This window comes from Protopterus annectens, chromosome 15.part0 (assembly GCF_019279795.1).
Source record: "Protopterus annectens isolate FY-2018-M chromosome 15.part0, PAN1.0, whole genome shotgun sequence".
Classification (NCBI taxonomy): domain Eukaryota; kingdom Metazoa; phylum Chordata; order Ceratodontiformes; family Protopteridae; genus Protopterus; species Protopterus annectens.
In genome coordinates, this window is record NC_056749.1 from 141,039,090 (window position 1) to 141,064,797 (window position 25,708).

General features: G+C 38.8%; 1 protein-coding gene across 2 annotated transcripts in view; it reads left to right on the forward strand.

Moving 5' to 3' along the window:
* The window catches only part of DIAPH2 (diaphanous related formin 2), a 5,354,951-nt gene that overhangs the window by 2,563,859 nt on the left and 2,765,384 nt on the right, over positions 1 to 25,708 (forward strand). The window lies entirely within an intron of this gene.

Consider the following 25,708-nt stretch of genomic DNA (forward strand, 5'->3'; position numbering starts at 1 on the left):
GATACCTCTGTGGATGTTCCACTTGTTGCATGTGTCTGGTGAGATACATGCCAAAGGGGGGCGTGATTGGCCTAATGAGGGCTGTGTAAAGTGGGAAATGATGTCAGTCCGTTTGTTATAAGCTGTGCAATATAGAATGATTTTTCTTACAAGAGTTGACACATGTTGGAGAAAAGTTAGAGCACTGTCCATATAAGTTCCCAAATCTTGAACAACTGGATAAACTCTTAGGGGTGTCAGTCTTTTAGTACCCTGGGGTATATGACTTCCCAAAGGAGACACTCATGCATTTAGTTTAGTCCGTGATTTTGGCACCAGTTATTTATTTGGTACAAACCTTCTTGCAGGATGGCTAAGTCATTTGGAGATTTGATGACTTGTCCTAGCTTGCAGTCATCTGTAAACTTAATAAGTCAGAGCCCTTTAGCATTGGCCTTTACTTCAGAAAAGTAGATGCCAAACAAGAGAGGTCCCATCACAGAACCCCAGGGCACTCCACTTGTGACTAGTCTCTTTGTGGAGGTGACTTACCCTATTTTGATTTTTTGCATTCTATCTTTGAGCCATTTGAAATCCAGTGAGTGACATAGGGATTTATTCCCAGTTTATTTAGCATTTGTACTGTACCTGAGTGGGGAGTTGTGTCATAGGTTTATATGTTAGTACTAGGCTAACTGCCCTTGTGGGTCATTTTAAGCTTAGCCAGTTACCCCATGTGAGAATCAAACCCTGCACCTTGTGTCTGTAAGGTAAACATCTTAACCATTATGCCAACCTCCCACCCCTCAAAAAGCTTTAGCCGGGTTGAAGGATGCTGTGTATACCATTTTGCCTTTGTCCATTGCTTTGGTGACCTTTTCAAAAAATCCACCAGGTAGAGTAAACATGACCTGCCCATAATGAATCTAAACTGTGACGACCCAGTGTTTGGAGTTTCACTAGTTTCATTATACATTTTTCCATGACTTTGCACATGAGGCTGGTCAGACTTATGGGCCTATAATTGCCTGAGTCTGTAGAAGGTCCTCCCTTATGTAGAGGAATTACTGTAGCTGTTCTCTATTAATTGGGGCAAAATCTGTATGGAAGCTGAGATGGAACAGTGATATTGGTGTGGCTAAATCATACTTCATGGTGTTTAAGATGCAACCAGTAATATCAGGACCTATCAAAGCAATAAGTTTAGCTTTTAATAATACTTCTTTGACTATCAGTTTGCTATTTTTTGTTTTAAAGTGTTCAAGAATTTTTTTTTATATTTATTAAAAATGCATCTTCTTGATCAACTTAACGTGAATAGCCAGCATGCATCATTCAGACAGCTTGCTGGTTCTGTCATCATCTGAGGTAAAAAAAAAAAAATGCAATGTCATACAGTAAGCAATCGATGTGAAGTGTTTCACATGAGGTTTGTTCTGGATACAACACTGATCATTTCAGTTTTATATCTTGGTATTAATGCTAGTAGCATCAGTTAGGTGACATGCAATATTGTGTTACCTGGCCTCACACCACAACACCTGGTCATGCCTCTCAACCTCTTAAAGCAAGAAATCTGGACAAACCCACAAGTTAAAGTGGGGCAAAGGCCCAAAAATAGGAACAATTTTTAAATATTGCTCTTACAAACTTAGAAAATTAAAGAAACAAAGGCCAACTGAAGAAAAACAAGTAAACAGTGACAATACCTCACCAAACCAAAAGGCAAGAAGGCACAAAAAAGTTGCTAGATAAAAGAACTTGATAATTTATTTGTAAAAATAATAAACATGTGAGTGCTTTCATTTAACAAATGTAAACTTCATCAGACCAAGTTCTGATGAAGTTTACATTTGTTAAATGAAAGCACTCACGTGTTTATAATTTTTACAAATAAATTGTCAAACTTAGAAAGTTAATAGAATAACAAGTTTTACATTAGCATGGAATTTCTGAATGGCATGAAGTCTGAAACTCAAATGTCTGTCATTATTTTTTAACTTTAATGATTTGCCACTACTTTGCCAGAAAACCACATTTTTTTTGAAAAACGGACCAAAAATATGAGGCAAAAATCTGGACATCCTGCAAAAATCTGTACAGTTGAGAAGTATGCACCTGGTAACATCACTCTTATTAATAAATCTCATTAACATTAATTTTACTCGACATTTTTATAATATCTTATATTTGTTCAGTTTTGTTTTGCCAGTACAAGATTATACCATATTTTTAAGTTTCTTTCTGTGTATATATTAGATGAACTTTTCTCCATGACCTTCTGATAAAAATAGTAATTTGTGCCCAGTCAGACTTTCCCGCAAACAGATGTAAATAAAAAAAACGTGCTGACCGGGAGGCACCACATTTAATTGACTGAGTCCTTCTTAACCATTTTAGATCAGACATTTGCAACCGTGAGTTGTTTCCTTGACTAGGTACACAAAAGCATTCATTTAATTTTCACAAGCGGTTTTCTGAGTAAATACATGAAGACTTTCATTTACTTTTCGCAGAAGTAAATGCATGTTTCTCAAAACCTAGCTCATTCACAATACCTGCTTAACCGTATCCTTGTTAATAAAATATGTTAGGCAGACAGTAATCATTTGCTGTACACTGGTACATACATTTCCAGAGGCTAGATGCCATACCTTTGCACGTATTTTGAATGTGTGGTGCATAGTGGTTATTTAGTGCCTTACATTTATTAGCAGCTTGTTTGTATTTAGTTATAAAGTATTGTACATTTGTTAAAATGTGCTGCAAGCAGTATCCTTACCTGTAAGGAATGACCTCCTATTGCTTTTGATATTAAACAAAGCTAGTTTTCAAGTTTATATGTACACACAGAATTAAAACAAATCTGTGTGAACTGTGCCTTCCAAAAATACATTTTGTACAGCAGTAACCTGCGCAAATCTTCTCAAGTTTCCCAAATAAATTTCATTTTACAACATTTATGTACCCAAGACCATTTACTGAACTTCTAATAACAATGAAAAGCAGTTATCAGGGATTCTGGTGATTTAGTCATTTAAATTGCCATGTAGGTACACTTCAGATTTCATTTTTACCCTAAACCAAGACTTAGTTCCAGCATGTATCTAGTTATAAAGCAGAGCAATGCTGCAGTCTCATGTTGTATGACGTACATCAAGTGACGCTGTTTAACTCGAAAAAGTGGTAGGCAGTGACTCACGCAGTGAGCACAGAAAACCACAGAGGCATTCATGACCTGAAGGCTGCAGCTGAGGCGTTGGCTGTGAGGCTGACAAAAGAAGGTCTCCCATGAACTGTTTGTATGTCCCATTTTTATGATTTTCTGGGGAGTGGTCCAGGAAATCGCTGTGCAAACAGTAACAACCATATAGCACCTGCTTCAGTTGAAGGGAGTGTGCATGTGTGTGTGTGTGTGTGTGTGTGTGTGTGCGTGTGTGTGTGTGTGTGTGGCTTTTGTTTATGCAGCATCAGTAATCATTTTTATTCATCACTATACAAAAGCTTTTACACAAGGAAAGGAATTCCAGAGGTACCTAAACAAATGCAAGCACCCAAGAAACAGACAGGCCTTCCATTTTATTTGCTCATCTTCCCTTTGGTGGTTATATGGTTGCATCTGGACCCAGCGTCTTACAACAGTTAATCTTGTCGGAACACACATTTTCTCACATTTATTTTCTTATGGAAAACATTGAAGTGGCATTCTAATTTCCTGCCAGATTTTTTTTTAAACATAACCTGTTCTACAAATGAATGATTGTAACATCATAATGTTAGTTTGCTACTGGATGGTGGGATAATTGTATGGCATTTCTTCCTGCAGAACTTGGAATAACTAGACTGTTTGTTAAAAAGGCTTGTCATTAATTTGAGTAAATGCACATTTAAATAACCAAGTGTATGCAAATTTACCAGTCATATTTGGATATCTCTGCAGTATCCTCATCTAATTATTACTTACTTTAATAGCTCCAAAAGATTAAAGCAGTCCCTGAACTGTGGTGAGTTTTCATGTTCTTAACATCATGTCACGCCTGGAAAATGCCAGAAGACATGTATTAGTTCAAAGAAAACATCAACATGATGTTTTCAGTCTAACTAATGCTAACCGAGTATGACACGGTTACTTTTAGATGCAGTAATCTTTAGCAAGGTAGACTTTTTACCCTCAGGATATGAAAATGTATGTGACAGTAAGGAGGTAAAGTGCTGAATGGAAACTATATTAGGGTAATTTCATAGTCTTCTGGATTTCCCTAGCTTACTGCCTGGAATCATGTTTAAATGTGCTTTATAAAACTGGGTCAGAAATGCAAGACTTCACTTTTAAAAGCATAGTTTATTTTTTCTGGTACTCAACTTGTAATGATGTGGCTGCTGAACTATAGCAAATCCTGTTAATTATCCCTTCAGTTTTTGTTTATTTACATGCACAGATATACTAGTACCACTGCTTAGACATTTGCAATTTGATTAAAAGAGTGATGCTGTTATTAAGATAATGACTTATTCAAAAGGAAACTGCAGAGTTATCCTTTATTACATGCTGCATATTTATTTATTCGTTCATTCTATTTGTTTACCTGGAAAGTTCAACTGCACAAACAAGCCACTTTTCAGCCGAGGCAGGGGCAGAAAAGTTCCACAGAAAATGACAACAGCAGTACTTAACATAAAATGCTCAGGTAACAGTAACAACATTACATACAAAGTAAGGATGAATAAAGCAGATAATTATGAAATAAACAAGTATGTTTTGGAGTAGCACAGTTAGCATCAGGTGCAGTTAAGCAGTGGTACACTAGGTCAGCTATAACTATATGGATTTTGTTGTAAGTAGAGTAGAAGAAAATAAGAGAATAAGTCACTCACATGTATGTGTACATAGGATGGGTAGTTTAGAAATAATTTACCCTGGGGATAGCAGGGGCCTAGCCAGAAATCAAGTAAGGGAAGTGTGCTAGTTTATTTTTGAAGGTATGGTCATTGTTAGTGAGACTGGAGGGGGAAAATTGAGTTTCATAATTTTGTGATACAGCTGGAGTAAGCAGTGTTTGATACTTTGTTGTGAGCTATGTGAATTAAGAGGAAATGACTGGAGTAAGCAGTGTTTGATACTTTGTTGTGAGCTATGTGAATTAAGAGGAAATGACTGGAGTAAGCAGTGTTTGATACTTTGTTGTGAGCTATGTGAATTAAGAGGAAATGACTGGAGTAAGCAGTGTTTGATACTTTGTTGTGAGCTATGTGAATTAAGAGGAAATGACTGGAGTAAGCAGTGTTTGATACTTTGTTGTGAGCTATGTGAATTAAGAGGAAATGACTGGAGTAAGCAGTGTTTGATACTTTGTTGTGAGCTATGTGAATTAAGAGGAAATGACTGGAGTAAGCAGTGTTTGATACTTTGTTGTGAGCTATGTGAATTAAGAGGAAATGAGTTTCAGTAGAGCTGAGAGGCCTGTTGGTGAAGCTGCAGTGTACCGTTTAGGGCAGGGCATTTTTTTAGGCGAAGGACTAATCTGTGTGCAAATTGAACTTGAGAATAGGTGAGCAGGTGAGACAGCTCAAGGCAGTTCAAGTGCCAGAGGGCAATTCAGTGACTGCTGAGTATATCTTGTTGGAAGCAAATCCGGCTATTTTATTATAGCATTGCTTTGGTTTTCTTGTCAGGGTTGGAGTTAAGGGTGGTGTAAATAGGAGAGGAATGCAGAAGAGCAGGCAGCAGATAGGTGAAGGCTAATGTTATCCAGCTGATTTCAGTCACATATTGTTCAGCTGTATGTAGCAGTCTTGACATCTGATGTTTTTTTTTTGTTTTAATTGCTTGCTGGATGTGGAGATAGAATGTCATGGTGTCATCTACTATAACCTATAGTAATTTAGTATTGGAGACTACCTCAATATTTGCGTTATTTGCAGAGGTTATTTTAAAGTTAGCTTTGCATTGGGTATGAGACTTGGGAGGGAAAAGAAGTTTTGTCTTTTTGGAGTTTAGCATCAAGTCTGATTTTTTTTTAAGGAGAATGTGTCTTGTGTGATCTGATGGAGAAGAACAGGATTTTGTGCAGAGCTGATAAGGGTTGTATCATCAGTGTACCAGATTAGTTTGGCATGTTGCGAATCTGTGTATACTCTATTGATAAATGTAGTAAACATTAGTGCGGTCCTAATTTGTAGCAATGGGGAATACCAGCAGAAACTGGTAAAGATGTGTGATTCCCATTTGACAACTTTGTACCCATCAGACAAATAGCTGAAGAGTCAGGAGACAAGGTCAAAGGAGGCTGAGCCCCCAAAGCCTTTCTGTCTTGGAGGGAAGCCTTCTACCTGATCAGTGAGAGTGGTAAGCACTAGGTAGCCTATCTACCACAAGAGTGGTTTCTGACCCAGAAATTGTAGTCTATTGGCCATTTGGGAAGTTTTTCCATCTCTTTCAACCTTCTGGTTTAAAAGCCCGCATTTGCACTTGTTTCCCACTTTTCCTGTAACTAGTTTAGTCCAGATACAGATTTTCTGTATCCACGACTGTAAGCTTCTGAGCTACCCAAGCCTTTCTGTCTTGGAGGGAAGCATTCTAGTTTATCAGTGGGAGTGGTAAAGCACTAGGTAGACTACCTACCACAAGATCCAGGTACAGATTCTTAGTTTTGGCACTTGAATTTGCTTATTCGTGCTCAGCACTTGTTCAGAACTTGTTGTTAGCACTAAATAAGCTCAAATTACTACAGCACTCAACCTTCCTCTTTACCTAGAGGAAAACAGTTTTTGTACTTACTTTCCTCACTTGCTTACATGAAAAACAGCTCTTATACTCACTTTCCTCACATGTCTAGAGGACAGTACTTTTTTATTCAGGCATGTCCAAGGGTCATCTCCCTGTGTTCTCTGCTATCTATTTGATGAATCTGGGCATATTGGGGCAATGTAGCAATTGCCTCATGTACACAGACAATCCTCTCCTCCTACCATCCAACACCACAACCTGTGAGAGATGCACTTATCTAGCCAAACTGGAGTTTAAGCTCTCTCCAACCAGGACTGAGCTTGACAGTCAAGAGGAGAAGGTAAACACTTGCACCACACTACACTCGTCACATAGTCCCACTAAACCTACACCGCCAAAATCCACACATAGAAACAAAAAAAATCTGCAGAGGCTCTCAATAATAATCTGATCAAGCAACAGAGACCTCCAAAGCAGAAACGCAAGCAACCTCCACCCCCAACACTACCAAAATGACACACAGCCCACAGACTGTGGGCTAATAAACCACAGCCCATAAGGCAAACCACCATACCCAACACACTAGTCATAGGTGACTCTCTAGTTAGGCACACTGATGTCCCACTCACCAGGCTAAACAAGGAGAAGGTTACTATCAGCTGCCTGTCGGGTGCCAGGATCCGCCACATAACCCACGCACTCGGGTCTCTCCACAACATTTACAAATATGACTCCGTCATTGTCAAGTTGGTGTGAACGACCTGAGACGTACCTCCCTGGACTACATGAAAAGAGACATGGAAGAGCTCTCCGATCTTGTAGCCCAGGAAGGTATGACCCTATCCCTGAGTAGCATCCTGCCATTGCCCAGAATGATACTGCAGTACAAGGACAAAATGATTGACTTCAACAATTGGCTAAGCTTCTGGTGCCATTCTAAGGGGATCCAGTATCTGTCTGCTGGGATGACATGGTCGACAGACCATGATGCTTTGCCAGAGATGGCCTACACTTGTCACCTCTGGGATTCCGGATACTGGCTAAGGCTCTTGCCGCCCCTGTAGTGCCTGTTTTTAGGCAAGGTTCAAATGACAAATTCACCACTGTAACAGGAACAGGCAAGCAAAAACTGTAGGTAATGTTACTCAATGCTCGAAGTCTAAATCTCAAAATGCACTCACTCCAGGCACTCCTTAAAATGGAGAACATCTATGTCTGTGCATTGACTGAGACCTGGTTCAAGGCTCTAGAGAGCACTCCTGCATTACCAGGCTATAACTCATACCACACTTTTTGGCCATCTAACCTGGACCAGAACACCAAAGGTGGAGGTGTGTCCATATTCATTAAGGATATCCACACCTCCAGGCTAGTTGTGCAGCATAATGCATCCGAGGTTGTCCAAGTGCAACTAACTCTGGGCAAAACTGCAATCCAAATTGTAGCTTGCTACAGATCCCCCACCATACCCCTGGATTCCCACTCCTCTTTTCTTGATATACTGGAAAATATTAGGGTTCAACCAAACACCCTAATAATGGGCGATTTCAACTGCCCCAACATTAACTAGGAAACTACTGATGTACCAACTCCTTCGCTCAATGCTTTCTGGAATTCATAAATTCCAGTGCCTTGGTTCAACTTATCCACACTCTGACCAGGGGCAACAATATCCTAGACCTAGTCACTACCAACATGAGTGACCAGTGTTCCACACCTTAAGTCAACTCGTTGGTTAGATCTGACTGTAAGCTAATCATGCTAGATATCCACATCCCACCCCCACCCACCATTAAGGAAACTATGGTAAAAAATTTCTCCAAAGCCAACTTCATGCTTCTTAAGACAGAAGTGGTGAACTTCATGACACCCATGCAGATGGACAATACAGTTACGACTGCTGAATCCTACACAAATGGACTCTATAAGCAATTACACGAGTGAATGGATTGTGCTATCCCAAATAGAACCAAGATGGTATTCTCCAAAAAAAGGAAGCCAATCTAGTGGTCCCCTGCCATAAACAAACTCTACAACAGAAGGAAGAAACTGTTGCAAAAGAGTGTAAAATCCCATGAGTGGAGGAGCTCCCTGGTCAGCCTCAGTAAGAAGCTGAGATCCCTTATAAGATCCTCCAAAGTAGCTACGAAAACAAAATCACAACTGATTCTAAGGGCAACCCCAAAGTATTCTATAGCTATGTCAAGAATCTCAATGGCAACACCCAGATCTGCTCTGAGTTACAGCACAACAGCACGAAAATTACAGAACCGACTAATATTGCCAACATCCTGGCAAATAGGTTCAGTGCTAACTTTACTCCCCTCTCACCCCCTAAAGGGCCCATATCTATACAGGAAGAATGCAGTGTCCCTGTAATCACATCTATGCAGGTAAAAACTGCACTCTCTAAAACCAAAAGCACAGCATCCATGGGACCAAACAACATCCCAGGCTGCATTTACACAAACTTCAGAATGAACTGGCTCCCCACCTAAGCACCATGTTTAATCATAGTCTCACATCAGGCTTTGTGCTCACTGAATGGCGCATAGCAACAGTTATCCCACTCCACAAAGGGGAAGCCACCACTGTTCCAACTATCACCCTATTAGCCTGACGAGCCTGGTCTGCAAGGCCATGGAATGTATCATCATGGAACTTATAAACAAAGACATTGCTAACCTCCAAACTCTGGACCCCACCCAGTTCGAGTTTGTGAAAGGCAGATCATGCCTTCTGAACCTGATCGACTTCTTTGAGGCAGTCACCAAAGCTGTAGACGAGGGTAAGGTGGTTCACACATTCTATCTTGACCTCGCCAAGGCTTTCGACACCATCCCCTAGTCTGGAATTATAGCTAAACTCACTAAACTTAGGTATGAATCCCTACGTCACAAGATGGGTTGCCAACTGGCTCACTGACAGAACCCACACTGTAAAAGTGGCAGACTCCAAATCTGACTTCAGACCAGTGACAAGTGGAGTACCACAGGGTTCAGTACTGGGAACTCTCCTGTTTGGTATCTACTTTCCTGAAGTACAGGCTAACACAGAAGGCCTCTAGCTAATGAAGTTCACAGATGACTGCAAACTAGGAGCCATAGTCAAGTCCCCAAATGATGTGGACATTCTACAGAAGAGCCTCACTGAGACAGATGCCTGGTATCAGAGGCATGGCCTCAAGCTCAATGCCAAAAAGTGCATTGTCATCCCCTTTGGTAAAAACTTTGTACCCATGAACTACCACATAAACGGCAGTCTACTTAATGCTGAATATGTGATGAGACCTTGGGACCCAGGTGGACAGTAGTCTCTCCTTTGATAATCAAATCGCAACAGTAGTCAGGAAATCATTCTATGTGGCACACCTTATCACAAAAGGGTTTTCATCCAGGAAAAAAAGAGGTCATTGCACCCCTCTACCCGGCACTCATTAGACTCATTATAGAGTACAATGTCTCTTTTGGAATGTACCTCACAAGACATCAGCAGCTGGAAAGGCCACAGAAGTACCTCACAAAGAGGATTACTGGCCTCAAACAGATGCCCTACACTGACCGTCTCAAAAAACTCCAGCTTTACTCTGTAGCATATCGCCTACTCCGAGGAGATCTCTGCCTACCATATAAAGCTATGTTAAACCCAGAGCTGTTTGACATGCTACACCTAAAGGAATCCCAATCCCTCCAAGCTACACGCTCTAGGGACCTAAACCATGTCACCACAATAAACAGGATATACTGGAGGGATAGATTCCTATCCCAGAGACTTCCTATACTCTGGAACAAGCTACCCATCTGTGTCAAGCAAAGTTCCTCATTAGCACTCCAAGAAAAATCTTGATGAGTGGATGGGAAATAGGAAACACACCCCGGGGATCACTTCTCTGGCTCTACTCGACAGAGGCACAGTAAATTAACTTTGTTGGATGGCATAAGCCAGGGAACCTTTTTGGCTAGGCTTACTTATGCCCTTGGGCAGATAGCCTAGTACCTACCTATGATCCTATACTCTGGAACAAGCTACCCATCTATGTCAAGCAAAGTTCCTCATTAGCACTCTTAAAGAAAAATCTTGATGAGTGGATGAGAAATAGGAAACACACCCCGGGGATCACTTCTGTGGCTCCGCTCGACAGGGGCACAGAAAATTAACTTTCTTGGGTGGCATAAGCCAGGGGAACCTTTTTGGCTAGGCTTACTTAGGCCCTTGGGCCGATAGCCTAGTACCTACCTATGAACCTATGGGACATTCTTATTCATATTTCTGACTCAGTTTTATAAAACACATTTAAAAATGAATCCAAGCAGTAAGCTAAGGAAATCCATGAAGACTATGAAGTTAGAGACATCGAGAAAAGGGCTGATAAAATATTCCCTGTAATGTGGATATAATTAATGTTGTTGGAAAAGTCTATTACTGCAGTCATGGTACCGTGGTTTGGTCTAAAGGCTTGCTCAGTGTGGGGACAGTTGGTTATTAGTAAGAATGTGGTTAGGAGTTTATTTATTTATTGACATTTAGTAACTGGGAAAGCCCAGCTAGGTCAGGGGCCCATTTTCAGCTGAGGCCCGGGGAGAAAAACTCCAGTACAGTCATTAACAGATAATACAGTATAATAATACTGCATATTAAATGCAAGCAAAACGATCCTAACAGTGTTTCAAAATGCAATCAGATAGTTTAGAGAATGCAATATTTCAATACTTCAGATTACAGGGTATTTATCTTATGAGTGTATATTACACAATGAAATAATGAAAAACAGAATGTCTGGTAGGGATTTGTGGGGAAATGGATTACATACTTTACAGGAATTGTGATGCATGTGCACTGGCCCAGCTATTAAGGAGCCTCAATCCTCACCACTAACACCAGTGAGGGGCATCCACATTGGAAAGGTTAACAAATACACAGTAAAGTACAATTTCCCTTAAGAGCGCACAGAGATCACACTCAGTCTGGAAGTGGTTTCTCTCTTTCTCTCCAGATCCCCAATATGACTCCCCACTGGCACAGCTCTAGAGTACAGGTCTCAGCCTAGTGGTCAAGCTAAAACCTCCAGCACCCTCTCTGTCCAACCAGTGCTTCATGTCCTTGCCCAAGTAGCTGACACACACACACACACACACACACACACACACACACACGCACACGCACACGCACACGCACACAAACACACACACACACACACTCTCTTTAAGATATGAGTTATATACAAACATACAGACACTCCTGGGGAAGGCTGGCACAGGTTCTCCAGTTATGCCCTTTCCTGCCAGTCTGTAACGTAGTACCAGCTGCTCCCAACCACTAATATCAGCTACTAATAAGGCCCTTACCAAAGGGTGTCCAATTATTGCTGTGCAATATTATTATCCAAATAGTAAGTGTGACCCAGGGCTAAAGCTAGTGGAGTGGCTTGGCCAGTATCTATATACATGCAATTTACTCTAGAGCTTAAATTATCTCTACACAAAACAGCCACAGTTGAAAGATTTAAAAATATTTAATAATAAATAATAAAAAACACAAGACAGTACTTACTACACAGTGCTAGTCAAGAGTTCAGACATCACAGGAAAATGCTTAAAATAATACTGTAGAATAGTTCTGACATAAATATAGAAAACAGCTAGACTAAACTTACTGTTTTCTATATTTTCCTAAGAGCAATCACAGTTCTAAATAAACTTACTTATAGAGCAAAGCAGAGTACTGGTGAGTTGTTGTCAGCTTTAGACAAAATCCAAAATGCGCTCTCTCTCTCTCTCTCTGACAGTCTTTTAAATTGATAATACATCACTGCTGACTCATTTTAGATTACATCATTCTTCTCTGGTTTCCCAGGCTAACAGAAACTCAGAGTTTAACATAGTTTTCATCTTGCACCTGGTCAGAAAACCACAGCAATTAAAGACATTGTATATGTAAAATCTAGCAGTTAACTCTGGTCTCAAAACAATAGAAAGAGTCTGCTGGTTCAGACACTATGGCTCCGAGTTTGAGATCAGTCGTACAAGGCTTAACTTAACATCTTTCTTTCAGCAGAGTGCACTGTTGTTACATTTTTGACGTTCAACATTTAACACCATTTTCTTCCATTTAAGAGAATAAGCCTGTGGCTTATATTAATATTTACAAATGACAGAATTATCTACAAAATTCTATCTAGCTAGGCTGGCAGTCTTCACATATCTTCACAGGAATAATAGTAGAAGAGATGGTTGGGTGTAAGTGAAGTACAATAAGTGGGAGGAAGGGGATTTATGTGATAGTGTGTAGTGTCTTGAGAGGTGAAGCAGGAAGGTTGGTGGGATGTTTGAGGAAAGGTAGCAAAGAATTGGTGGTGGGGTGGTGGTGAAGGGGATGAGTGTTATGTTAAGGAAAGCTGAGAATGGATGCATTTTAATAAGACTTGTGATGTGGGAAGGTATGGCTATGGGTCTATATTTAGAATAATCAGTTGGTGTTTTTCCCTTTGTGCAGGCTGGGGACATAAGACTGTTGGGTGGATCTTTTAACGAGTTTTGAAATGGATAAGTAATGGCATTTGCTGCAATTTTCAGGCATTCAGCGAGTAGGTTATATGCAACTAGGGTAGTAGGTGTTAGTTTTTGAAGCTTCTTTTTAATGTTTGAGATTTGGATAGTGTTGTTAGAGAAAGTGTTATGGATGCCAATTACTTGGACGTTAAGCAGGGATGAGTGGTTAGTTTCTTTGTGAAGCAGTGATTCTGTGCTGTCGACGTGTGAGTTAAATGATGAAGCGACTGTCTCAGTGCATGGCTGAAAATGGACTGGGCTGCTTTATTCTACCTGGGGATACTTTTTTTATGGTGCTGTAGAAAGTAACAGGACTTTTAGACTGTTTTTTAAGTTAAAATAGTGATTTATTTTATTGTTTTTAACTTTTATTTTGATTTGATTATGAAAGTGCCTGAAGTTTTGAGATTTTCCTGCTTTGTTAACCTGCCATGTTCTCCATGCCTTATCCCTATCCTGCCTTCATTTACTTTTTTTAGGACAATATTTTGTTGTATACCCTTTTGGTATGTGGTTGCCAGTTTGTTTAGAACACAGAGGGAGGTACTATTACATAGCTGGCATGCACTATTACATAGCTGGCATGCATCATCTAAGTGGATGGTTTTGAGAATACTTTGGTTTATAGAAGTAAGAATTAAGACTGTTTCTTTATTAAAGTTTGTTAGATGTCATACTTTAAAATGGCATTTCTTGGGTTAAGGAGCATGTTTCTATGGGCAAACACTTGTAGATGATCACTAATTTCATCAGGTAATATGCCTGAATATTTTATCAAGTCTGTTTATTAGAAACCAGTGTTCTGTTTTTTTTTCCTAATTGACTTGCAGAATAAATAAGCTGAGTAATCATACAAGTTTAGTAAGGGAGAGGCAGTTATTGTTACCCATAATTATTATTTAATGGTGAATATTTTATGTAGTCCCAGATGGGATATACAGAGCTATGATACAGAGGCTTTTCCTGTCAATTTAGTCTGAAGGGGAACATGGGTATGTCAGCATCACTGAATGCTTAGGATGTCAAGACCCTGGATATTTAACCCTGCATGAAGCTCATTTGTCAAGAGTATAGATATTTCACCCTGGGTGAAGGTCAGTTGTCAGGAGCATGGGTATTTAACCCTGAGTGAAGGTGAGTTGTCAGGAGCATGGGTATTTAACCCTGAGTGAAGGTCAGTTTTGTTCCTGATGCTTCTAATGTTATAACAGAACTTTAGTATAAACTGAGAACTTAGGTAAAAGGATAGAGAAAACCCAGGTATGTTTATATTCGGTACAGAGTTGAGATGAATGTCACCACAGAGTTGTATTTTTTTAGGAGAGAAGACCATAGTGATTTATGTTTTATTTTGGTTCTAGGGAGAGTTTTGGCATAGATGGGTGAGGCTGCAAAAATTGATTGAGGAAATGTATGCAGGAGTTATTCTAGAGGCTTGGGGGTATATAGGGGATGTTGCTGATAATATTATTGGTGGTGGTGGTAGGAAATCAGTGGAGTGTAGGTGGAAGTAGTGTGAACAGGAATATGCTGGTGTAGTGAGTATAAAAGCAAGTATTAAATGTTGTATGGGGAGGTAACGTGTTTTATGTGTCATGGTATTGGGAAGCAGGAGGATGACAGGGAGAGGCACTACCATTGAAGGATTTGGTGCTGGGAAATGGGACAGGGTAATTTAAGTGATTAAATGTCACGGAGGGAGAAATGTGTAGTACTGCGTATATTTTGTAGGGAGAGAGTTCAGTGAGAGAGGAGCTAGACCACTGGGCCATGGAATGTAGGCAGGTAGGATCTGATAGCTGAGTGGGAAGCTTAGAGTAAGTTGTATCACTGGGGGAGGGGGCATGGGTGTCACTTCATAACTATAAGTGAGGAAAGATGCTGCAGTGCTGAATTGCACTCTGATGCCTTAGGCGTTGTGTGTGTTATTGTGACTGGGATAGGTTGCATGTGTTTGTCTACAGTTATGTGTATGCCTTTAAGAGGGGTGGAAAGTAGGTGGAGTTTTGGATAGAAAACAGGTGCTACGAGTGTAATGGCATGAGGGGTGGCTGGAGAACTAGGGTTGAGAGTGGGGAGCAAAGCGGATAACAGCTTCCATACCAGCAGGTGGTAATCAGCGTGGCCAAGCACAGTGTGAAGAAGGCAGAAAATGTGGGTTGTCATACTGGTATCTGCTATGCAGGTTTCTTCTGCCTTTACAAAAACACTGCTTAAGACAGTGTAGATGTGCATCTCTGAAGCCTGAGGAAGCTTGCTGCTCAGTGCTGCTATTAATAATGCAGCAGTATTCTTTCAGTTTACTTGGGAGTGGGATGTGGATAATCTTAGGGGATGTGGAAGGAAGTAAAAGGCTAGAAATTCTGGAAGAAAGCATGCAGGGGCCTCTGTACTTAACATCATGAAGAAGACATTTAAACTTAATTTGTTACAATTATTGAGGTCCTATACTAGGGAGAAAAGTGGCTCTGTTGATTTGGTGGACAACACTTTTTAGAGTGGAGAGACAGTGAGAGCTATACCCCACAATGGTAAGCCATCTTATATGGATGTGCATTTTGCAATTTGTTTTAATTATGAACCTTTTAGCTCTATTCAGTGAATACAGACAATGGTGTGATTCATGATAAAGCAGTTACTTTAACAGCTGATGTTGACAGGGGACTAAGAAAATATAGGGCTCTGGCTGTTGAAAACAAATACTTCGAGTATGTATTCAGAAGGAAATTGTACCTAAAGGACTAAATGTATTTAAATTACCCAGTGGGATACGTGCTGGAGATCCCTTTTTTCTTGAATTAGTCTCCTTTTTCAACAAAGTGGGGCTGGATTTTCTCAACAAGGTAATTAGTAGTAATTGTAGTCTTATGGCGCAACTACAGGTCTTGCTTAAACAGAAAGAAACAGAACTCATGAGTCATTTTGGTATGCAGCCGGAACAGCAGCTCAATTATGAAGAAATCTTTCTGGGGTTAGATCGTTTTGAAAGAACTTTGGTGGCCAGAAAACAAAAGAAAATTTTAAGGGATCTGGTTGCATATAGAACCCAGACTGCATATACCACGGACTTTAAAGGTGGCCTGAATCACAGGAACGCTATAGAGACTGTTGGTGAAGCTGGAGAAGGGAGCGCCAACTTAAATTTCAACTCCAGTCACACTAATGAGGACGGCAGTGTGATGACATCATCTAACATTCAAAAACCAGGTAACGGGTGAGGTGTGTGTCCTAATACTGTGTGTTTGGAGCTGCAAGTCCCTGAACTACCGTTTCAGCCGTCTAAGAAAAATATTTCTATGGTCATTGGTGGAAAGCCTTCAAAAAACGGGTACAGGAAAGAGCAGTGCAAGTTTTCAGGGCAGAACAGAGGTCGGAGCACCAAAAGAAGAAAATATTAACGGACTTTACTAACATTGTGAATGATGTGAGTGTTGATTCGGTTTCCCGTAGTAATGTGAAAATATATAATTTGTCTAATGTTTGTTTAAATGAACACCATGAAAATGTTTTAAGACTGGGGTTTGCCTTTGTACCTTGTTATAGGTAAAATGTGACAAAAAGCATTTTTGAACTAAAGTTTTTTACAAGGAAAATTAATTTACATTATCTAATGAAAGACAACGATGTAAGGGAAGGATTGTTTAAACTGTCTTCCTTTAATCCACCTTTACAGTATACTTCAACATTTTTGAAAATGTTTGTGAGGATAAGATAAGGAAGTGTCTTTCAAACAAAGCATGTAAAAAAAAATTGTATAATTTGTCCCAAGAAAATAAAGGTGCAATTAGGGACTTACAGAACCAAAACGAACTGAGATATATGAAAGTTGACAAGGGAAGGGGGGGATTGTGATAATGAACATCGAACTTTACCATCAGGTTATGGAAGTTATGTTAAATCATCTGGATGAATATCAGGTAGTTTCCTTAAAGGAAATACATGACATTTATAAGTACATCAAGTATGTGTTGCATGATTGTTTAATGAATGCTGATATTACTATTGAACTGTATAACTTTATGATGATTGAAAATCCCAAAATTAGTGTTCTATTTGGCATACCAAAGATCCACAAAAATGTAGTGGTTCCCCCATTGAGACCAATTGTCTCTGCTTCTGGCAGCATTGCTGATGGTATCTCTATATATTTAGATTCTGTATTTAACCCTGTTATGCAAGCTTTACCATCCTTTATTAGGGATTCATGGGAATTTTTAAGATCAAATTGGAACTTTTAACTTAGGCACTTAGCATTTAGCTCAAGATTGTTATATGCTGACAGTTGATATTACTGCCTTATTCACCTCAATTCTTGACAGTGGGTTTGGAGTTCATTAGGTTTTATTTTAGTAAATATACAGCTTTTGTTAACAAGGACATCAGTTTGTATTGTACTTTATTAGACTGTTTATTAACCAATAGCTTTTTTCTTTACAACAAAAAAATATTATAACAAGATTAAAGGTATAGCTATGGGGGCGACTGTAGCCCCCGCTTATGCCAATTTAGTCTTGGGTTGGTGGGAAAGCGAAATTGACATATATCCCAGGATATGACGGGGTTGTTTTTTTACAGACGTTTTGTTGATGATCTTTACTTTATTATTAAAAAAAAACTCAATTTTGGAGATTTTATGAATTCACTCAACACAAGTACTTCCTTTCTTAAATTTACTGAGGGGAATTGTGGACATAGTGTTACTTTTCTTGATGTACAACTAAAATGGTGTGAAGATAGTTCTGAATTTGTTAGTCAGTATTTATAGAAAATCTACATTTTCTGATGGCTATCTTCCATGTACGAGCAATCACCCTATGTTTTTATGAAAAAGAACATCCCAAGGGGCAGTTTTCGTGCTTCACATATGATTAGTACAGATGAAGATTTTTTATGTGAAGTTGAATTTATTACTTCCTTATTTAAAGACGGAGTATCCTAATAAGGTCATTGAAGCTTCGGCAAGGAAAATAATTAGTAAAAGAAGCATTACTTTTATGCCTATTCTTAAGGCAGGTATTAAGACTCAAAAAGATGTTACTAATAATGTTGGAAAATGCTGTGATGCTCCTTTTTGCTGTTTAGAAATGTCATTAGATAGTTCCAGCATTAGAAATATTGTACAGAACTATTGGAGAATTGTTTCAGGCAGTCAAGAATTAGGACCGGTTTTAGGTGCTAGACCGAAATTTGTTTGCAAAAAAGGAAAATGTTTTAAGTCTATATTAGAAAACAACAACAGGAACAAAATGTTACCTCCTTAGGTTCATAGGTTCATAGTTTAGTACTAAGCTAACTGCCCTTGCGAGCCATTTTTAGCTAGCCATCCCTTGTGAGACTCAAACCCTGCACCTTGTGTTTGTAAGGCAAACACCTTAGCCATTAAGCCACCCTCCCAACCCCCTATTAGCAACAAAGCTTTGGGGACCTACAGATGTTATGGTTGCAGTGTTTGTAGATTCATTCATGAGGATCCGCATTTTAGTTTGCAGCATTTACCGTATATCATTAAGGTTCATGGGAGATATTGCTGCAACACTGTGGGGGTAATTTATATTGTTCTGTGTTCAGGGTGCACTTGTTTTATGTTGGGATAACCACTAGGCATTTCTTTAAAAGGATTAAGGAACATACATATGCTGTAAAAAACAAAGATACTAATAATGCACTTTATAGACATTCCATTATATGCAACAATTTTAAGAAATTTAGCTTTGGAGTACTTGAACATGTCCCAGAAGATACTAATAATGCACTTTATAGACATTCCATTATATGCAACAATTTTAAGAAATTTAGCTTTGGAGTACTTGAACATGTCCCAGAAGATCGTAGAGGGGGTGATTATAAAAATCAAATTGAAATGAGGGAGGTTGAATGGCAGCTCAGGTTAAGAGCTGATGTACAGCCAGGTTTAAATGAGACCATTAATATTAAATGCTTTTTGAAGGAACGTAAACTTAGCTCTTGAAGAATTGTTTTTAATCATTTAATTATTGTTTTACTGGACAGTAAATTTTTATTGGCTATTAGTCTATAAATGCTATGTGGTTTTTACTTGTTTGTATTTCTGAAGTCGTTATGAAGTCGGCATTTAAAAGTTTATTACGTTAATGTTTCTGGTTTCTTGTTTTCTGTACCTTTTGGCAATGTTTGTGTTTTTTACAATTATTTGCTTTAAGGCACTTTCCTATAAAAATATGTTTTCTCACATATATTAACATGTGCTGCCACTGGTTACAGTACCTGGTCATCTAGGATATGGCAGATGTGTTGAGTTTTATTTCACCTTATTTTTAGCTGTGCATGACAGGTTTCACTTATAGTAAGGAGAGAGCTGGTGTGAGCAAGGCAGTAACTGTAACAATGAACCACAACCCTTTCCTGCAAAAGAAAGGAAGCAGTGTGCTTATCTTACAATGGAAATTGGTCTTATTGCAAGTTAGTCATTATCTTAAGTGCTGTTTTAACATGTCATGAATGCATTTAAAAACAATAATTAAAACAGATGCAATTGAGTGACAGTGTATATAAACTCTGTAAAACTGCAAGTTGTGGAGTAATTTTATAGTTTCATAGTTTAGTACTAGGCTAACTGCCTTTGTGGGACATTTTAAGCCTAGCCAATTACCCCAAGTGAGAATCAAACCCTGCACTTTGTGTTTGTAAGTTAAACACTTTAACTATTATGCCAGCCTCCCACACTATAACTGTATACAATAATAGGGGGACGGAAGGTGGGTGTGGCTACTGCAGCAATAAGTGAAACTTACACGCAACTGTTCATCATTCCCACTGCTGCAGTAGCCTTTGGACTATAAGGATTGATTACCATGCCTATCCAACATGGGAAGGGGAAGGATTTGGATCTAGGATACCAAGGAGACTGGTTTTAGCAGTCAGACCTGGATCTAGAAATAGACTCCAGTTTGTGATGCTAAAGATTTGTAATAAATACTTCCAGAGTCCTCCCCTTTCCAATATACCATTGAAAAAGACCAGGCCTTGGTAGAGTTAGCCTTGATACTGCCTGGAACTGTTTTATCACATAATAACAAAAGGCAACAGCTGAGAACAACTGTCTGGAAAAATGGTGTTTTGACACAGGTTGGCTTCTCTTGGCCCAACATAAGAAATAAATAGTTGATCAGCTTTTCTAAAGGAATTTGCTTCATCAGGATAGTACCAGAGTATGTAGAATCCCTGCTCCGTTGTTCTGTGGGTCAGGATAAAACACTGGGAGATGGATGGCTTGATTCCAAATGAACTCTGAAACAAACTTGGGCATGAATGAGGGATTTGTTCTTAATGACACTTTATTTCTATGGAAGATGAGATAGGGTTTAATCATCACAAGAGCTTGCAACCTAGAAACTCTTCTTTACATCTACTTAACTTTCTGTGCCTGAAGCTGGGGTTGTAATTCAACTGTCATACTTGTACATGCATCACTGAGGCAAATACAAATTAGACTAATTATATTAATTCCATTTTGCATGCATCATTTAATGTTGCCATTCACAGGAGTTAGCATTTCTCAGTGAAATTGCACAGCTCAGTTTCAAAACAAATTCCAGAGTTCTCCCAAAAGTTATATCTCACTTTTCTAGTTGTTTCTTATAGAAGGGATTTTTTTTTGCATAGTAGCTCTTAATTTTCATTTTTTTGCAGTATTAGAGTACTTAGTTTCTTTCTAATTATACTTTTTTCAGACTTAGAACTAGTGTTGTGTAGTGTTTCATAGAATTTAGCAGTAAATGTGAAATATCTATGCATGTTACACAACAGAGTACTAAATACCAAAAACATGCTTTTTGTGTAGACTAAAAAATAAAATAATTCTGAAAATGTGCAAGTTCCACAGTATTACTTAAACATGGACAGGAAAACAAATAAGACTTACAAGATGGTTGCACCCTGATCTACAACTTAATTTCAACTCTCCCAGTGTGAAAAATTAAATTGAGAAATAAGGGCCAGAAATTCTGTAATATTTTGTAAATTCAGTTACTGGCTATTAAGTAAGTAAGTACACTGCCTGGATGCCAACAAAGAAGAAACTTGGAGAGCCTGATTGAAAATAAACTAGAAAAGGTGAAGAGAAAACACTGACTGGGTAGAATCCTGCAGCTCTTCAGCAAAAATCAGTTCACACTCCGGCTTTGGTGCAAGACATGGCTTCTAGTAATCTAGGGAACAAAAATAAGTCAACTGTGCTTAGAGGTGATTAAAATAAATGAAGCACTGAAGGAGTTTATCAACTCAAATAAATGTCTTGGGGGGGAAAAATGGAAGAAGCTATAAACAGCTATTCAGATGAGTTGATAAAACTGCAAAAATCAGAGGCTTAAATGAAGAAAAGGCTGAGTATGTGTGCTGAGGATGAGCTGTTTCAAAAAATGGCAGAGTTCGAGGGTAGAGCATTGAAGGAAAACCTGAGATTTTCTGCTGTACCAGAGAAACTGGAAGGAGCAGACTGTATTAAATGTATGAATGCACAAATAAGCAATTGGACTGTATTCCAGAGCAGAATTTGTTAATTTAAAGGCACATTGTATGTATACTGTAAACTGACCATTGGAAAGCAGCTAATACCTGTATTAGTGAAGATGCAGTCATGACAGCAGAAATGAATGAACCTGACAAAGATGTGGCAAAAGGGCAAAGTATTAAAAATTGCAAACAGTAGTGTGTGGAAAATGATTTACTATACACCAGGCAGAAGAGAAGCAAATTTATCCTAGCAATCAGGGAATGTCAATAGGCATGTGTGTGATTCAAGCTGCTGTACCAAGCTGTTTTCAGAAAATTTTTTTCCTGAAAGATCAAAGTTATGATGTAGAACAGGCTAAGGAGGAAATACAAAAGTTTGTCCAACTAAAAGTGCGCCATCAAACAGAAAGGGACCCTGCTACTACTCCTGATGATGATAAAGCTTATAGACAGACTTTGCCAATGAAACCCTTTCCAGTGTTTCAAAGGAAAATGCTTGAGAGACAGAAAAAAAAGCACAAGAGTTAATTAGAAGAAGTGGAAGTACCATGGACTTGAAGTAGAGTGTGGGGTTGAGAAATGGAGATGAACAGGAAGAAGACTTGTAACATTGAAATTACTGAATAAATGTCAGACTATAAAGCATCAGTCACATAGTCACATATCCACGGTGGTGCAGCGGTAGCATTGTTACCTCACAGCAAGAGGTTCTTCCATTTGATTTTTGGCTGGAGTGCAGGGAGTACCTTTTGTGTGGAGTCTGCATGTCCTCCCCGCGGTTGTATGGGAATTCGAAAGACATGCGTAACTGGACGTGCCTTCGTTGAAGGTTGGACGTCGAGCTGGCACCTCGGCGTTCATGAAAATCTACTTCCAATCATTAGCAGACCGGAGTTCCACTGTGGCGACCCCTAACTGGGAAAAGTCGAAAGACAAACAACAACAACACATTTGTAAAATATGGCTTTACAAGAAAGACTTCATTTGACTTTGTCAAACTTGTGGAGTACAGAAACAAATATGCCCCACTTCACGCCATTAATGTTTGGAAGGGTACTGAAGGTAGAGAGAGGGGAAAAAAGAAAACTAACTAGGTAAAACAATTTTTGTTTTTAACAGTATTTGTATAAAATATTTGATATAAATTGCATGTTATGTGGTAAAGCATTTTGTTATTGTATGTGATAAAGATACTAAGGCAAACAAGTGCCTTTTTTCTTTAATTTTTAGAAATGTAGGCAGTATGGTATAAAAAGAGAAGACAGGCTGGACAAAAGCATATTTAAGTTAATGTATTTCGGCAGCAACTGTGGTGCAGTGGTTAGCATTGTCACTTCACAGCAGGGGGTTCTCTGGTTCGATTCTCGGCTGGGGTGCCTTCTGTGCAGAGTCTGCATGTTCTCCCTGCAGTTGCGTGGGTTTCTTCCAGGTGGTCTGGTTTCCTTCCACTCTCCAAAGACATGCAGTAGGTGAATTGGGCAGTTTAAATTCATCCTAGGAGCGAGTGTGTGCGCAAATGAGTGGTACAGATAAACTACTGCGGCCAGGCTAGCCACCTGGCGGTATAACGCTTGGCTCAAAATGATTGTCACTGTTGTGGTGACACCCTGACCCCATGTGCAAAAATGGGAAAAAAGGAGTTGAGGATGGATGGATGTCTGTAATATTGAGTTGCTGAGGTGAGGGATGGTGTGTAAAAGTACACAGTGTATAATATATGTTGAGCTAATATGTTCTCTCTTACTTTTGCATAGTGGAATGTTTGGATTAAGGCCTTTGGCTTGATCTAATAATTTTTTTGTGGAAGCAAGTAAATAGGAAAACATTGAACATTAAGAAAAGTTTTCCTTTGGCATATAAATGATCATTGTAAGTTGAGAGGTGCAGAGCTGTATATTTGGTGCTTTTGTTTCCATGGAGACAAGCTAACTATACGGGGAAGCAATAAAAGTCGCAATTGTTTTTTAAGGGTGAAGTTTAATGGTTTCTGAAATGTTTATAAGCTGTTTTTCACATGTGGGAGGGGAATGAAGATAAGACAAGCAGGCAGTAGTTAATGTAAGTAGGAGCACATGCTGTAACAAGCATCTTAGCGAAGCTGACCTTAATGTCAGGTTAAGTTATGCCTGTGTGTGCAGCTTCAGTTTGGGCAGTTGTTCCTACCAGTAGAGTTAAACTTAATTGTATGAAGATGTACATAATAACATCTGTTTGTTTTAAGTTACTAGGTTCTGGGTGTGTGTATGTCTTTACTCAAGGACTTTCATTAAAACAAAAAGTCTTGTAAAATGTTACATAGGTTCAAATGGAGATGACAAGAAACAACTGTATAAAAGATGAGCCTGTCAAATAGTGGATGCATGAAACACAAAAACTGGAAACAGACATTTAAAAAGCCGTCATATATAATAGGTGGGAATAATAACTTCTTATAATGGCTACACTAAACACATTATTTTGGAACATGAATGGGCTCACAGGTGAAGACAAAAAGGTAAGCGTATTGAATTATATTAAGAAATGCTGAGTGCAAATAGGACTACAGGAGACACATTCTGAAATAAGTGTGCAAATCCGTTTGATAAAAGATTTCAGGATGGATATTCAGCAAAATATCAGGGACAAAGGAAAAGGAGATTGCTTATTGTCAGAGGAGCTCAAATACTGAGAGGAGGGGAAAAGACAGTTATGATAGATTTGGGGTAGTAAGAGGCTACTGGAAAGTGAGGAGGGCTGCCATGGCATCTATTCCACGTAAAACTGCTGTTGTGCAGCTTAAGAAAACTTTGGAAGAAAATCTTTCAGCAAGGAATTGTTCTTATATTTGGGACTGGAACTTGATTTGCCACAGTGAAGATGTATTTATGTGACATTGATAGCAAAAGTGGGTAGATGTCTGAAGAAATTTATGAAAATATTTGGAATGGAAGACATGAATTCAGTAGCAGGAATTCTGACAGAATTTATTTATTACTCCCCAAGGTACAGTATCTGGGCTAGACTAGATAGAAATGATATTTTAAAGGAACATGTGCATTTAATTGAAAGCTTCAACACATGTCCAGTAACTATTTCAGATCATGCACCAATAACATCTGTGATAAAAGTGCAGGGTGATGAAGTAAAAATGAAACACTGGCCCTTCCCCACCTACCTGTTAAAAAGAGAGGAATCTAAGCAGTGGGTGGTGGAAATTATTTGAGAATTATTAGGGAATATAGAAATTTCAGAAGTTATAGCTAGCTAGAGAGATACAATGAAAATGGAGTTTAAAAATGGCGTAGAAATAAAAGAGCACAATATATATATGTATGTGTATATATATATATATATATATATATATATATATATAGAATTAAGAAGTAAGAATTATTTAGAAGGGCTGACAAAGTTTGAAGTATTGCAGAATAAGGGGAGACTCGCAGAACAAGAAGAGGTGCAGCTGCAGAGTGATGAAGAGAAAATAAGGGAGTATCGGATAATATGCATGAGTTTAGAAAGATTGCTGTTAAGCAACTGTTTTTTGATGATAACTTCAGAGCACAAAAAGCTCTTAGTTGAAAGGGTTGTTGCCAAACTTATGGAGCCTATAACAAGAAAAATAACCAGAGATCTTGTAGAGGTACTAGTGATAGTTTGGAAATTTTATGAAAATTTGTGTAAAGCAGATAAATGTCAAAATCTAGAAAAAGTACAAATGGAAATATTTATGGAAGACTTAAGTATGTCAAGGTGAGAGAGAGACTAGGCTTAATAATTAACAGTTAAGATAGGAGGAGAGGAGATAAAAATGGTTTTGTATAATCAGTCTGTGGAATAATGTACAGGAATATATAGTATTCCTGTCAATTTGGAAACTGGGAGGAAAGTGATAATGAACTGGAAGGTTTGCTTAGTACTATGTTAAAATGAGGGGAAGCACCAACATCCTGGACGAAAGATGCAGTTGCTTTAATACCTTTAG